The following is a 14,577-nucleotide window of genomic DNA, read 5'->3' as shown; positions in this document are numbered from 1 at the left end:
AATGTGCTCCCTAATAAATGGAGAGAACCTTTCCTTCCTGCATCCTTGCTTCCGGATTTGAATGCCATCAAGTCAGGATGTGATGCCTGGTGCTGCTGCAGCCACATTGCAGCCATGAGGGGAAGGTTCAGAGAATTACAGCAATGCCAGCCCAGAGCCCTGACTTTGCTGAGCTTTTGTGCCAACCCTGTTGATAAGAGGAACAATATACATCTGTGATGTTTATGCCAAGTATTCTTCATTTGCAGTCTAACAGGTCCTAAATAACTCTCTAGTAATGCACATTAGTACGAAGAGAAGGCAGCTTAACACATTTCCTCCCACTGTGCCTTCCCAATTTTGAATCTTTCACTGTTCACTGTCCAATCAAATGTGCAGAATCTTTGAGTGGTTTTGTGGTGAAAACCTAGACACCAGGGAACCAGGAGCCTTAGGAGCTCCAGCTGGGGAGAGCCATCTGCCCCTCGTGTCAGGCCTAGAGAAGTCCAACTCATGTGCCAGGAGGCAGCTGAACAAAAGGTGGCACAAGCGATGGGGGAGATGACAACATTCTCACAGAACAGTCGGTGAAGAAAACTTGAGTGTTTCTCTTCTGAGTGAACTAGAGCAGATGTTGGAACCCGTGAGGCCTGTCTCCTCCCCAGGGTGGCGGAACAGTCCCTCAGTGAACAAGGCTATGTTGGGAAAGTCTCCAAGTTCTGTTCAAAGGAACCCTTTCCTCACACGACAAGCTGGCACTCGGCTTGTCACTTTGTACGCACTCTTCCCTCACAGCAACCCTGGAGGGGGTCTGATTGTCCCCATCCTGTGGATGGCACAGGTGCCCTGAGCCAGGCCAACCAGTCTGTACCGGTGGGTCCTCCATTGCCTGCTGGTTCACTCAACATTCAGCAGATGTTAGCCTGCCTTCTGTCCAAGCTACAGTGGAGAAAACAGCAGCAAGCAAGACAGCGAGGCCGTCCTATGCCATTTGGCATCTTCAGTTCCCTCACCTTCATGGAGGATAGCCCATCCTGAGATCCAGGGGCTTGTAGTGAGGCTGCTGGGAGTAACATGAGTATTGTACCTTACAGCCAACTCTTGATCATTCAGAGTAAATGGGGAGGAGACAGCAAGAGCCACCAATGTCAGTATTTTTTGAACACCTACTATGTGCATTGCACTATGCTGGGTGCACAAAAGATACAGAAGGCACTTAGGCAATGCAGCCATGTCGGGTATAAACCCAAGAAAACCAAACCCAGTGCCGTCGAGTCAATTCTGACTCATAGCGACCCTACAGGACAGAGTAGAACTGCCCCATAGAGTTTCCAAGGAGCGCCTGGTGGATTCGAACTGCTGACCTCTTAGTTAGCAGCCGTAGCACTTAACCACTACACCACCAGGGTTTCCAGTTGGGTATAGAACAGTCATATAGTGTCATATCTACCACACACTGTGAACCCCCAGGTGTCAGGCACCACACATACTGTATCTTTGATCTTCACAGCAACCCTGCAAGGTAAGTGCTGTTATTCTGTTAGAGACAGGGAAACTGAGGCCCAGAGGATGGCAGTAACTAGTAAGATGAGTGCCATCAGTCGGAGTCAGCTAATAACAACAGCTAGTAAGATCACACAGGTGACAGTGGTAACACCTGACCTCCGTGGGTGTCGTGCGGCTCTAGAACAGTGGTTCTCAAAGTGGGGTCCCCAGAGAGCTGCGTTAGCAGCAGGCATCTGGGAAATTATTAGAAATGCTGCTTAGGCCCCATCTCAGACCCACTGAATCAGCAACTCTGCGGGTGGGATCCAGCAATCTGCAGTTCCCCAAGCCCTCCAGGTGATTCTGATGCAGGCTCATGTTTGGGAACCACTGAGTAATGAGGAATTTTATGTAACAATGGCTTGGAGAAAGCAAAGCGCTTATTTGTCAGTGTTGGTTTTTGGTGTCCTCAAAGGCTTTTGTGAAAGAAAGAGAAGATTATGCAGGGACTACTTTGTTCTATTTAATTAATACTCAATTTATTACAAATATGAAATCGAAACACAAGTGCTTCCCTATGATTTTGTCTTCAGTTTATGAATCTCACTGTTTTGCTTGTAGATTGACAGTATTTTATGATCACTTTGAAGGCATTTTTACCACTTAATTAAATTCCATTAACTATTTTAGGTGCACTAATGAAATTAATATATTTGGTTTTCTCTTAGAGCACTTTACAGAACCTTCCCAAGTGCTTATGAATCCTTACACATCTAACAGACTGAGCTGTTAAATATGACAAATCTTCTATTCTCCTAATCAGTAGAATATTATTTACCAATTTGAAAATTCTATCATAGCTTACAAGTTAAAATCTGGCCTTCAGTGATTACGGAATTCCTTTAAATCTGGAATCACAAGCCCTTTCTGTTAGATGATGCCAAATTATCTTAAAGATTTCAAACACTTAAAACACAAAATATGCATAGGTTACCTTCCAATCAGACTAGAAAGAGCAAACAGTGGCTTTGCTTTTCTTCATCATTTTTATACTTAATACTGAACCTTCTGAGATTAACAGATCTCAACTCAAGAAAGCACTCTGCCATCTCAAGCAAGTTGGCACCCCCATCAAGCACAGAACGTACCAGATTGCCATCTGGCCAAGAAGGAAGAATTGATTGTTCTGGAGACCTCGGCTGAACCCTAATTATAGTCACTATGCTGATGGATATTCCAGGTCCTCTTCGCCCTCCACGTGGGGTGATGGTTTCACAGCCCAAATTCCCCAAATCCAATATTCTAATTCTTCCCCAACTTGAATCTCACATTCCTTCATCCCCCAATTGCCTCACCAGGGGATTGAATTAGCTGCCTTTGCTGCATCATTCTAGATTGAATTCTTCCCAACAGCCAGGGCCACAGCTCTTACAGACAACTTTAAATGGCACCCACTGCTTCTGTACCCCTTGCCTCCTTGTTACTCTTATTCTTGCAGCAGTTCAGGAGAGGAAGAGGTTGGTGTGAGCTGAGGACATTGGAGAAGAATTTTCCAGACAGCGGAATTCAGAACTAGGCTTTGGATGATGAGCCCACAGGAGAAAGGCTACGAAGTGAGGGGAATTTGTTCTAGTTTGATAAATAAAATATGAACCCCTGGTGGGAATGTAAAATGGTACAGCCTCTGTGGAGAGCAGCTTGGCAGTTCCTCAAAAAATTAAACATAGAATTACCATGTGACCCAGCAATTCCACTCTTAGATATAGACCTAAAAGACTTGAAAGCAGGGCTTCAAACAAATGCCTGTACACCAATGTTCACTGCAGCATTATTCATGGTAGACAAGTGTCCATCAGCAGATGAGTGGATGAAGAAAATGTACATACAGTGGAATATTCCTTAGCCATAAAGAGAAATACATGCTACGACACGGATGAGCCTTGAAAGCATTACACTAAGCGAATGCTAAGAAGTCATTCCAAAAGGACAAATGTTGTATGATTCCACTTCCATGAAATATCTAGAAGAGGGAAATGCACAGAGACAGAAAGTAGACTAGTGGTTACCAGGTGGAAGGGGGGAACGGGGAGTTACGGCTTATGAGGGACTGAGTTTCTGTTTAGGGCGATGAAAAACACTTGGAAATCGATAGTTGTGATGGGAACACCACACGGTGAATGCCGTGTCACCGAACTGTACGCATGGAAATGGTTAAAAATGGCCAGTTTTGACAGTGTTTGGTTCTGTTGTACATAGGGTCGCTATGAGTGGGAACCGACTCAGTGACACCAGCAACGAGAAAGAGAAATGAAGTTTTACATGCTACAACATGAATGAGCCTCGAAAACATTATGCTGAGTGACAGCAGGCGGAGGCAGAGAAAAGCAGAGGAAAGGAGAAATAGGTAGCAGTAGACAGGACAGGGCCTGAGGATTGGTTAGATGGAGGGCACTCCCAGGTCCTGCCCTACCCACCGCCAGGGGGCGAATCATGGCAGCGGTCCCACCTCCTGATCCCTGCTCTCAGCCAATCCAGAAAGTGGATGTTTCCAAGTGGCTCTATGGGCAGGCACCGTGCAGGGCTCCTCACCGCAGTTGGGAGACCACGTCCACCTATGCAGACTGTGGCCCTGGTAGAGCCAAACCAAACCCATTGCTGTGGAGTTGATTCCAACCCATAGCGACCGTAGAGGACAGAATAGAACTGCCCCATAGGGTTTCCAAGGAGCGGCTGGTGGATTTGAACTACTAACCAAAAGGCGCACTTAACCACTGTGCCACCAGGGCTCCGGGCCCTGGTAGGGATAGGGGTTAACACTGGGTAAGCTGCCTCTCACCACACAAACCTGTAAATTCTTTTATTTGAAGCCAGAATGAAAGCGTGAAACGCCTAGGCCTTGGTCACTTGTTTTTTTCTTTTTTATGGAGGTAAAATTCACTTAACACAAAATTAACTGTAGGTCATTTTAAAGTGAACAATTCAGTGACTTTTACTACATTCACAATGTTGTAGGACCACCACCTCAATTACCCTAAAAGGAAACCTTATACCCACTAGCAGTCACTCCCCTAGTGGTGCAATGGTTAAGCGTTAAGCCGCTAACCAAAAAGTTGGCAGTTCAAACCTACCCAGCACCTCCGCAGGGTAAAGACCCGGCAATCTGCTCCTGTAAACCATATTCCCTGACCACCCCATCCCAACTGGAAGCAAGCTCACAAAAACAGGAGCCCATGTGTCTAGCCCAGGGGTCAGTAAATTTCTGTAAAGGGCCAGATGAGAAACATTTTCAGCTCTGTGGACCTGAAGGTCGGAGTCAAGGCAGCCAGAAACAATATGTACATGAATGAGTGTGACTGTGTGTCAGTAAAACTCTATTGATAACAACAACAACAACAAAAAAATGGCCAGTTTTTTGTTACACACATTTTTCCACAATATAAAGGCACTATTTCCTCTTACCTGCACCTTTGAGCAGGCCTCTCCCCATACCAAGCATGTCACAGCTGTGCTTCTCTTACATCACATGGTGGAGGGCTCTGGGGGGGAGCTAACACCGAATGAGGCTTTCCAGCCAGAGGAGCGGCCCCCTGACGACAGCTCTGGCCACACGAGGGGACAGAGGACTGAGTTGGCTCTGGGCGGTTGTGTCCCTGCGTGCTATTCCGCTCTCTCAGCGAGTCATCCCCAGGCCCCGAAGGCCTGGGCGCTGCTGTGGACCCAGTCTAGTGTGGCGTCCTGTCACAAATGTGAAAAGATCTGGAAAATTCCAGAAGGTGCTTCACCACACAGAGTGAGTCACTCCATAATGCCTTGGGGTGGCAAGGGGTGCACATGGAGAAGAAGTGCCGTTTGACCCAGCAGTCACCCTATGGGACACCTGCTCCAGGGGAGAACACCAGAAGAACTTTGACATCCATCCAGGGAGACACTTCAGCATGTCAATAACCAATGCAAGGCACCACAGGATCTGTGCCAAAGTCGACATTTTGAAAGGCCTATAGAAAATTCTGGAGAAAAATGCAAACATTCTCAGCCCTGGCACATCGTGGTGATCAGTTGGTCTTGGAGGGCGCTGAGATGGTGTGGACCCTGATGGGTGGGGCAAGAAGGGTGCTTTTTAAAAGGTTGTGCCATTGAATCCTCATACTACTATGCAGAGCAGATGCTATTATCATAAGCCCATTTTATAGATTAAAGAAACTGAGGCTCAGAGAGGGGCACTGAGTTGCCCTAGGTCTCAAGGGGAAAGAACTAGATGGCTGAGGGAGGATAGCTCCTCCAGTGGGGTCCAAAAAAAAAAAAAAAAACCAAACCCAGTGCTATCGAGTCGATTCTGACTTACAGCGACCCTACAGGACAGAGTAGAACTGCCCCATAGAGTTTCCAGGGAGCTTCTGGTGGATTCAAACTGCGGACCCTTTGGTTAGCAGCCATAGCACTTTACCACTACGCCACCAGGGTTTCCTCGTTAGGGTCCAGTGGGGTCGTTTTCCCATTTCTGGGGCATCCCTCTAGTCTTGTGTCTGATTCCCCCCGGGCCCTAGGGGGCAGCAGAGCTTAATAACTGACTGTATGCTCTGCCTTTGAACAGACTCAGGTTCAAATTCGGCTTCTGTTACTAACCAGGTGAATGTGGGCAAGTCATTTACCCTGAAGGAGGGGCTCTGTTCCCTGTCTATGAAATGGAGATAACAGTACCTCCTCGCAGGGTGGTTACTCGTTACGTCAGTACCAACAGGAGGATGGTAGCAAACACTCAGAAGGCTTCGTGTGCTGTCCTGAGGACTCTGTGTGTTCCAATTCCTTTCACCCTCAGACAGCCCAGTGCGTGTGGACGTTGTTAGTTGCTGTCGCGTCGGCACTGACTCCTCACAACCTTACGGACATTGCTTGGTCCTTCGCCACCTTCGTGATCGTTGCAATGCTTCAGTCACCTAGGCAAAAAGAAGCAGAAGTGTCTTCCTCAAGGACACATGGCCCCTAAGTGGCAGAGCTGGGCCTTGAAGCCAGGTTGTCCAGCTGCACTGTACCTGCCTCTGAAATAGCTTGGTGCTTAGCACGGAGCACAACACGTAAAGTGCTCTCAGTGCTAAAACCAGTTCTGTGGCGTCGTCAGAGCAGAACTGGGCTCCATAGTGTTTTCAGTGGCTGAGTTTTTGGAAGTAGATCACCAGGCCTTCCTTCGGAGGTGCCTCTGGATGGACTCGAACCGCCAGCCTTTCAGTGAGCGATGAACATGTTAACTGTGTTTGCACCACCCAGCGACTCCCATGTTTGCTATTACGATTGAAAGTGCCTGGGTCAGACTGCACGTAGGTTCAATTCATTAATAGTGTTACATTTACAAGCTTCACCTTCGGGTTTGGACAGAAGGCATGCCCACCGCTGAGACTCTTTGAACATCTTGCATAAAAGAGATAAGTAACCAGCAGCTCTGCACACTAGAAGTTTCTCAGTAATTTATAAAATGCCAGCTGAAGTCTAGAGACTTCTAACAGGCGGAGGTGTGTTCTTAAGGCTAAGAATAGCTGCTGGGGGCTGACAGGCGACACTTTCTGGTGACATCAGAGCAGAGCAGCCACGATTTATTAGCTTCTCGGCTTCACGGCAAGCAGCAGCAGCAGCAGCCTGGGAAGTGGGGGTTCTCCCAGATTAGCAACAGCTGCACTGGAAGGCTCGGCCCCGTCCTCCTGAGGGGCTACACTAAGCCTCCAGGCATTGAAGCAGGTGTAGGAAAGAGGCTGGCTGATCCCCAGGTGAGGCGGCTTTACATGGAGCTGGGAGGCTTCTAATCCATTACTTCTCCTGGCCCATCATTCCCACCGTTAGCCGAACGCTGGCCGCCCGGCCTGACCAGTCAAGATGGGGGCAAAGGGCAAAGATCAGAGGGGAAGGGAAGGGACAGGTCCTTGGCCAACCCTTGGATTTAGATCTGGTTTCCCAGCAGTAGGGCCCTGTTTCAGGATCACCCGGGGTGGGGAAGGGGAGCTCCGTCAAGACTCCCACCCCTGCCCACCCCAACTACTGCACAAGAAGTAGCTGGGGATTCTTATGCACGTCAACATAACTGCCTTTACCACCGTGGTCTGAGGGGAAAACTCCTACACTTACTCAGAGCCCCGACAGGTAACCGACTGTTCACTTTTTGGGAGTCAAAATAAATGCTGGAGATGGAGTACAAAGATTAGGTCAAATAAAGGTTAAATCCTGGTTCCGCGCCAGGAGATGTGAGCTTTTAGTGGAGATGTGGGGCAGGAGAAGCCCTGGTGGCACAGTGGTTAAAGGGTTCGGCAGCCAACCAGAAGGTCGGCGGTTTGAACCCACCAGCAGCTCCATGAGAGGAAGATGTGGTAGGCTGCTTCCGTAAAGATTTACAGCCTTGGGAACCCTATGGAGCAGTTCTGCTCTGTCCTGTGGAGTCCCTTGACTTGGAATCAACTTGGTTATGTGGGGGAGAGAGTGATGAAAAGAGAAATTAGTTTGAATGGGATAACTTGAAATGCTGTTTCAGACTAGATTTCACCCTATCCAAGCCCTTCTACTCGGTTCGTTACTGTCTGTGCACGCGTGTCATATATGTTTACGGTAAGGGGTTGGGTACATAAAGCTATGACTACCATACTTTATGGTCACTTTAGGGAATTTCCGGAGTAATTGTGGTTGCACATGATTTTGACCCAGCTCCCTGGCTCCACAAAACTTAGGCTTCTTAGCCTCAGTTTTCCTCTTTCAACAACGTGATTCTACCTTCTGACATCAGTAGGAGCTCCATCAGTCATTTAAAAGAAAAAAAAAAAAAAACCTGACTTTCAGAGAACCCAAAGCCTTTACTGACATACTCTATCTCCAAGGAAAGACAAAGGCAGATTTTTCTGTTGTTAGGTGCCATTGAGTCGATTCTGACTCACAGCGACCCCACGTGACAGAGTAGAACTGCCCCCGCATAGGGTTTTCTTGGCTGTAACCTTTACAAGAGTAGAATAGCAGGAGTTTCTCCCAAGGAGCCTGTGGGTGGGTTCGAACCACCAACCTTCGGGGTAGCAGCCAAGCGCTTAACCACTGTGCCAGCAGGCCTCCTTATCTGTGTATTGTGTGCTGTGGAGTCAATTGCAACTCAGCAACTGTATGTGGCAGAGTAGAATGGCCCCATAGGGCTTCCTAGGCTGTAATTTTTACAGGAGCAGATCGTCAGGTCTTTTCTCCCACAGAGCCGCTGGGTGGGTTCAAACTGCCAACCTTTCAGCTAGCAGCCGAGTGCTTAACCATTGCACTACCAGGGCTCCTGTCATGGGTTGAGTTGTGTCCCCCAAAAATATCTGTCAGCTTGTCTAGGTCACGATTCCCAGTATTGTATGATTGTCCGTCATTTTGTCATCTGATATGATTTTCCTCTGTGTTGTAAATCCTGTCTCTATGATGTTAATGAGGCGGGATTATTGGCAGGTATGTAGATTCAATCTACAAGATTAATCTACAATTTAAGCCAATCTCTTTTGAGATATAAAAGAGAGAAGTGAGCAGAGAGACAAGGGGGATCTCATACCACCAAGAAAGCAGCACCGGGAGCACACAGACATTAGATTCCTAAGGAGAAGTCAGACCCTCTGTCCACACAGAGAGCAGCTCCAGACCATGTCCCTGAGAGCTGGGAGTGCGTCTCCCAGAATGGAAGAAGGTGGAGGGCACAGATTGGCAGTTAAGCACCAGCCAGCCACCTGGGAGCCATTCCTGGAAGCACGCTACCAACGGCAGCATCAAGGCCCTGGGCTATGGGGGTATCTTAGTCATCTAGTGCTGCTGTAACAGAAATACCACAAGTGGATGGCTTTAACGAAGAAAAGTTTATTTCCTCACAATAAAGTAGGTTAAAAGTCCAAATCCAGGGCGTCAGCTCCAGGGGAAGGCTTTCTCTCTCTGTCAGCCTTCTCATCAATCTTCCCCTGGACTAGGAGCTTCCCCATGCAGGGACCCCGGGTCCAAAGGACACACTCTGCTCCCGTCACTACTTTCTTGGTGGTATGAGGTCCCCAACTCTCTGCTCACTTCCCTTTCCTTTTTATCTCTCGAGAGATAAAAGGTCGTGCAGTCCACATCCCAGGGAAATTCCCCTTACATTGGATCAGGGATGTGACCTGGGTAAGGGTGTTACAATCCCACCCTAATCATCTTTAACATAAAATTACAATCACAAAATGGAGGACAACTACACAATACTGGAAATCATGGCCCTGTCAAATTGATACACACATTCTGGAGGGGGACATAATTCAGTCCATGATGGGGGGTTAATGAGTTCCATCTTCTAGCACAGTGGCCAAAGGGACTCCTCTTAGCCCAAGGTTACAGAGCCTGGAGCTCTCAAGGAAAACACAGTAGCACACACACAAAATATGGGTGGTGGAGGAATCACACCCTTGGGCTGAGGAGATCTGCGATTCCCCTCCCAGTTGCACCTTTTGAAAAACACCAACAGCTGGGCTCCAGTCCCCAGAGATTCTCAGTGCATCGGGCTGGGTGGAGCAGGTGTGTGCTTCAAGAGTTGTTGTTAGATGATTTCAAGTACATTCTGACTCATAGGCACCCCATGTGACAGAGTAGAACTGCCCCATCGGGTTTTCTAGGTAGTAATATTTATGGGAGCAGATTGCCAGGTCTTTCTTCCACAGAGCTGATGGGGGTTTGAACTGCCAACCTTTCAGTTAGCACCCAAGTGCCCATCAGTTTGCGCCACCAGGGCTCCTTGCTTTAAGGGCTTCCCAGGTATAATTTGTCCCCAAGGCACATAGAGTGGTTCTTAAACTTGACTGTGTAATGGAATCATTAAGGGACTTAAAAAAAAAAATACTGAGGCCCACCCCCCCACCCCCCCGCCCCAGGAGTCTGATTTCATCGGCCTGGGGTGTGGTCTGTGCACCCCAGAGTTTTAAGTGCTCCCCTGGTGGTGCTAATGTGCGACCAAGTTTGAGAACCCCTGCTCTAGCTCATTCTGCACCTGGGCTCTCTGCCCCTATAGCAGACAGAGGGCTGCCCCATGCTTTTCTGCCGAAAAGAGACTTTGGTCCCATGTTGCTGCTTCTAAATGTATACTTGTCTTGAGAAAATTTCTGTTCTCCTTCACTTATGAATGTCAAGAAGCTAATCCTAAGGACTGGGTCGTTGGACTGCGTCTTCCTGAATAGGAAATAAACCCTCGGTGTTAGTGGTGTGAAGTGTGACCTGTCCCCCAGCATGCTTTGTGATCACAGACAGGGAAGGGGAACTCTGCTGTTATCCACCGGCCCCCAGGCCTCCTGGCCCACCTCGGGGTGGTCCTGGCTATTGGCCCCACAGATACCCTGCAAGACCTGCCCCTCAAAGTCTCCCCATGTATTTAAGCATCCCAGAGTCCCCCCTGGGCCTTCACAGTCTTCCCTAGCCCCCCTGGTGACTGAGGTCCCCTGGAAGAGACACTCCATTGGCCATTCTAGTGGCTGGTGCCATCCCCACCCCACCACGTGCCCCCTGTTGCTGCTGACTCTGCAGACCCGCAGGTAACCCACAGGTGCCCCACGGTGCGGAGTTCAGTCCTGCCTGCACCTCACTCTACCCACAAGCTGACAGGCCCTCTTCTCTCCCTGTGGCAGCTGGTGGCCTGAGCTTGAGCCCAGCGTTTCATGAAGTCCATGTGACACACTCAGCTTCTTGGGCCCTGCAGAGCCCTGGTGGCACAGTGGTTAAGAGCTCGGCTGCCAACCAAAAGGCCAGCAGTTCAAATTCACCAGCCGCTCCTTGGAGACCCTATGGGGTAGTTCTACTCTGTCCTATAGGGGCCACTGTGAGTCAGAATGGACTCAACGCAATAGATAGGCCCCGTCTCTGTGGAGCTTAGGTCAAGACAGGCCGAGGAGCAGGCACCATGTCGTCTTCCCCATCTCCTGCCACAAACAACCTGAACACAACTTCTCTCTACAGATTCCCTCCCATGAGCAGGTCAGCTTGTGCAGGGACTGTTCATCACCCAGCCCCCAGTGGGACAAGGCCAGTGCCAGGAACTGTCCTTGGAGCAAAACTTGAGCTGTCAGGCGACCATGTATCAGGCACCTTCGATGTGTCAGCACCATGGAAGCACTTCACGTAGAACCATATGTACCCAATTTACAGATGGAAACCAAGGACTTGAGGGGTAAAGTCACTTGCCTAAAGCAAGAGGCAGGATTTGAACCCAGGTCTATTGCATTCCAACTCTCATCCACAACTTATACAGCAGAGGCTCTCAGATGTGAATGTGCATAAACATCACCCCAGGAATGCTGTCCCAGTAGGCCCCAGAAGCCTACATTTTTGTACAAGAACACAAGAGGTCAGACATAGTGGCCAAGGGATGACCCTTGGAGAGTCACCCCTCCCACTACACACACACACCTTGCTCTGGGTCTCAGGATCTGTTCTGGGCCTAGCCAGTCTCATCCTTGTGGGGTGACCTCACAGTGTTGTTGGGTGACTGCTCTGTGAATGTGAAAGGGCTGGGCTATCCAATCCCCAGGATTCCTTGTAATGGGCCTTGAGTTCTCTCTTCACCTCAGCGCCTACTCTCCAGCTTTATTCTCCCAGCAGCTCAAAACTGTTAACCCTGTGCAGGATTTTCACCTGCCCCAATGATGTGTACAGTCCCTGACCCAGAAACCTCCAAAACATCTTTCCCCACCCCCGCCCCCAGCCACCTGGAGTCCCTTTGGCAGGAGCAAAGTTTCCTCTATTTAAAGGGCCTCAGAGGAGCCGCTGGGAAGCCTCTGGCCTTGTGTTCACCTCCCACTTCTTTCTTCTGTAAGAAGGGGCAGAGCTGGGGCTGGTTCTCACTGTCTGCTCTCTGCAGCTGCCCTAGGAGAGCTTTATGACAGCCGAGGGTGGACAGCCGGGTAGAGTGAGAGCCGGGTCAGCGGAGCACCAGCCCTGCGGTTGATGAGTCAGCATGGCAGGCCCAGGGGTACCTCTTACCCCTCTCTGGGCCCTCTGCCACCATCTGCCCAGGCTGCCCCAAATGGTAGGTGTCTGCTGCCGCTCTCCCAACTAACCCCAAATTATCGACTGCACCACCTCTGAACCCCAGCATATATTTATCATCCCTGTCTCCCAGGCACTCAGCCAGATCTTGGATCTCGCTAGTGCTTGCCGGCATCCCAGTGGGGGAAGGAGGAGGGAGACTGTGCCTGCCTCCCCCGACCCTACTTTCCCCTGACCCGGGAGCCTGAGGTGACCAAGGCCAGCAGCATCAGGCGGGCACTCCTGTGCTGGTCCCCACTGTTGACAGCCAGTGGGTGAGCACATGGTCTGATGCCAGCCCTGTCACCTACTAGCACTTTGGTCAGAGGGTGGGGGGGTGCCTGAAGGCCAGACACCAAGGGGACAGTCAGTAATAACTGAGAACGTGCTGGAAGGTGGGTGGTCCCTCATGGTCTGTGCCCATTTGTTGCCTCAGATGAGGCCCTTTGGGGAGGGGGTCTTCCTCCTTCTACCTGAGTGGAGCTTGGACATGCAGGAGGACAACGCTGTGAGAAGCTAGCATCTTGGCTCGAAGGGCTCTTAACCCCCCTACACTGTCCTGGACACCAGCCTGTCACATGTTTCATGAAAGGATTTGGGGGAGTCCCTAAAGTTTTTTTTTTTTCTAAAGGGGTCTCATGTAAGCATACACAGCCCCCTTCCCCCCCCCCCCATTTTCTGCCTGGAATGTTTGGGATGGTGCAGGGTTTCTTCATGTGTGGTCCTTGGACCACCTGCATCAGAATCAGTAGGGGTTTTATTAAAATGCAGATTCCTGGGCCCCACCCAAGCTCCCTAGGAATCCACAGACACAAAGCCATTTGAGACCCACTGATGTGGCAGCCGAGAGCTTCCACTCGGGCATCACTTCTCCAAACCTCAGCTCTTTGTGCTTATAGTGCAGGAGTGCACAACGCATATCCCATAATGTTGCCTTAGGTTTCGACGAGATGCTATATGAAGTGCTTTAAAAAAAAGAGTTGCCATCGAGTCGATTTTGACTCTTAGGAATCCCACGTGTGTCAGAGTAGAGCTGTGCTCCACAGGGTTTTCAATGGCTGAATTTTCGGAAGTAGGTTGCCAGGCTTTTCTTCTGAGGCACCTCGGGGGGGGGACTTGAAGCTCCATCCTTTTGGTTAGCAACTGAGCACATTAACCATTTGCACCACCCAGATCATCACTCAGTAGCACAGATTCAGTAGATGGAAAAAAGAATGACACCCCCAGCCACTGTGTGTCTTTCTTTCTCAAAATGTGGTCTTCGAAGAGAATCATCTAGATCAGAATGACCTGGAGCTTCCATTCAACAGGCATTTCTGGGCCTCCTGAATCAAAATCTCTGGAGACTGGATCCAGGGATCTGAATCTAAAGAAGAACCCCCAGGTGATGTGCACACACTGAGAAGTTAGAGGATCAACCCTCTACGACCACAGCCTGGTCAATGCTGTTTTCTTTGGCACTGCAAACCCAGTCTGTATTATTTCCCTACTGCTGTTCTAATAAGTTACCACAAACTTGGCAGCTTAAATATATACAAATTTATTATTACAGTTCTGGAGGTGAGAAGTCTGAAATGGGTCACTGGTTTAAAATCAAGGTGTCAGCAGGGCTGGTTCCTTCCGGAGGCTGTCGGGGAGACTCTCCGCTCATCTGTCAGTTTGTGGTGGCTTGCATGTTGCTGTGATGCTGGCAGCTATGCCACTGGTACTTCAAATACTAGCAGGGTCACCCATGCTGAACAGGTTTCAGCTGAGCTTCCAGAATAAGACAGATTAGGAAGAAGGACCTGGCAATTCGCTTTTAAAAAACACTGGCCAATGACAGCTCCTGTCCAGAGGTGAGATGAGACATGGGAAATCCACGGTGGAAAGGAGGAATGTGCTGTCACAAAATAGGGAGAGCAACTAGGGTCATATAACAATGTATGTATAAATTTTTGTATGAGAAACTAACTTGAACTGTAAACTTTCACTTAAAACACAATTTAAAAAACGGCCAATGAAAGCCTATGAATAACAGCTGAACATTGTATGATACAGTGCCAGAAGATCAGCACCTCAGGTTGGAAGGCACTCAAGATACGACTGGGGAAG

The sequence above is a fragment of the Elephas maximus genome, chromosome 22 (assembly GCF_024166365.1).
Source record: "Elephas maximus indicus isolate mEleMax1 chromosome 22, mEleMax1 primary haplotype, whole genome shotgun sequence".
Lineage (NCBI taxonomy): Eukaryota > Metazoa > Chordata > Mammalia > Proboscidea > Elephantidae > Elephas > Elephas maximus.
This window is presented reverse-complemented; position numbering follows the sequence as displayed.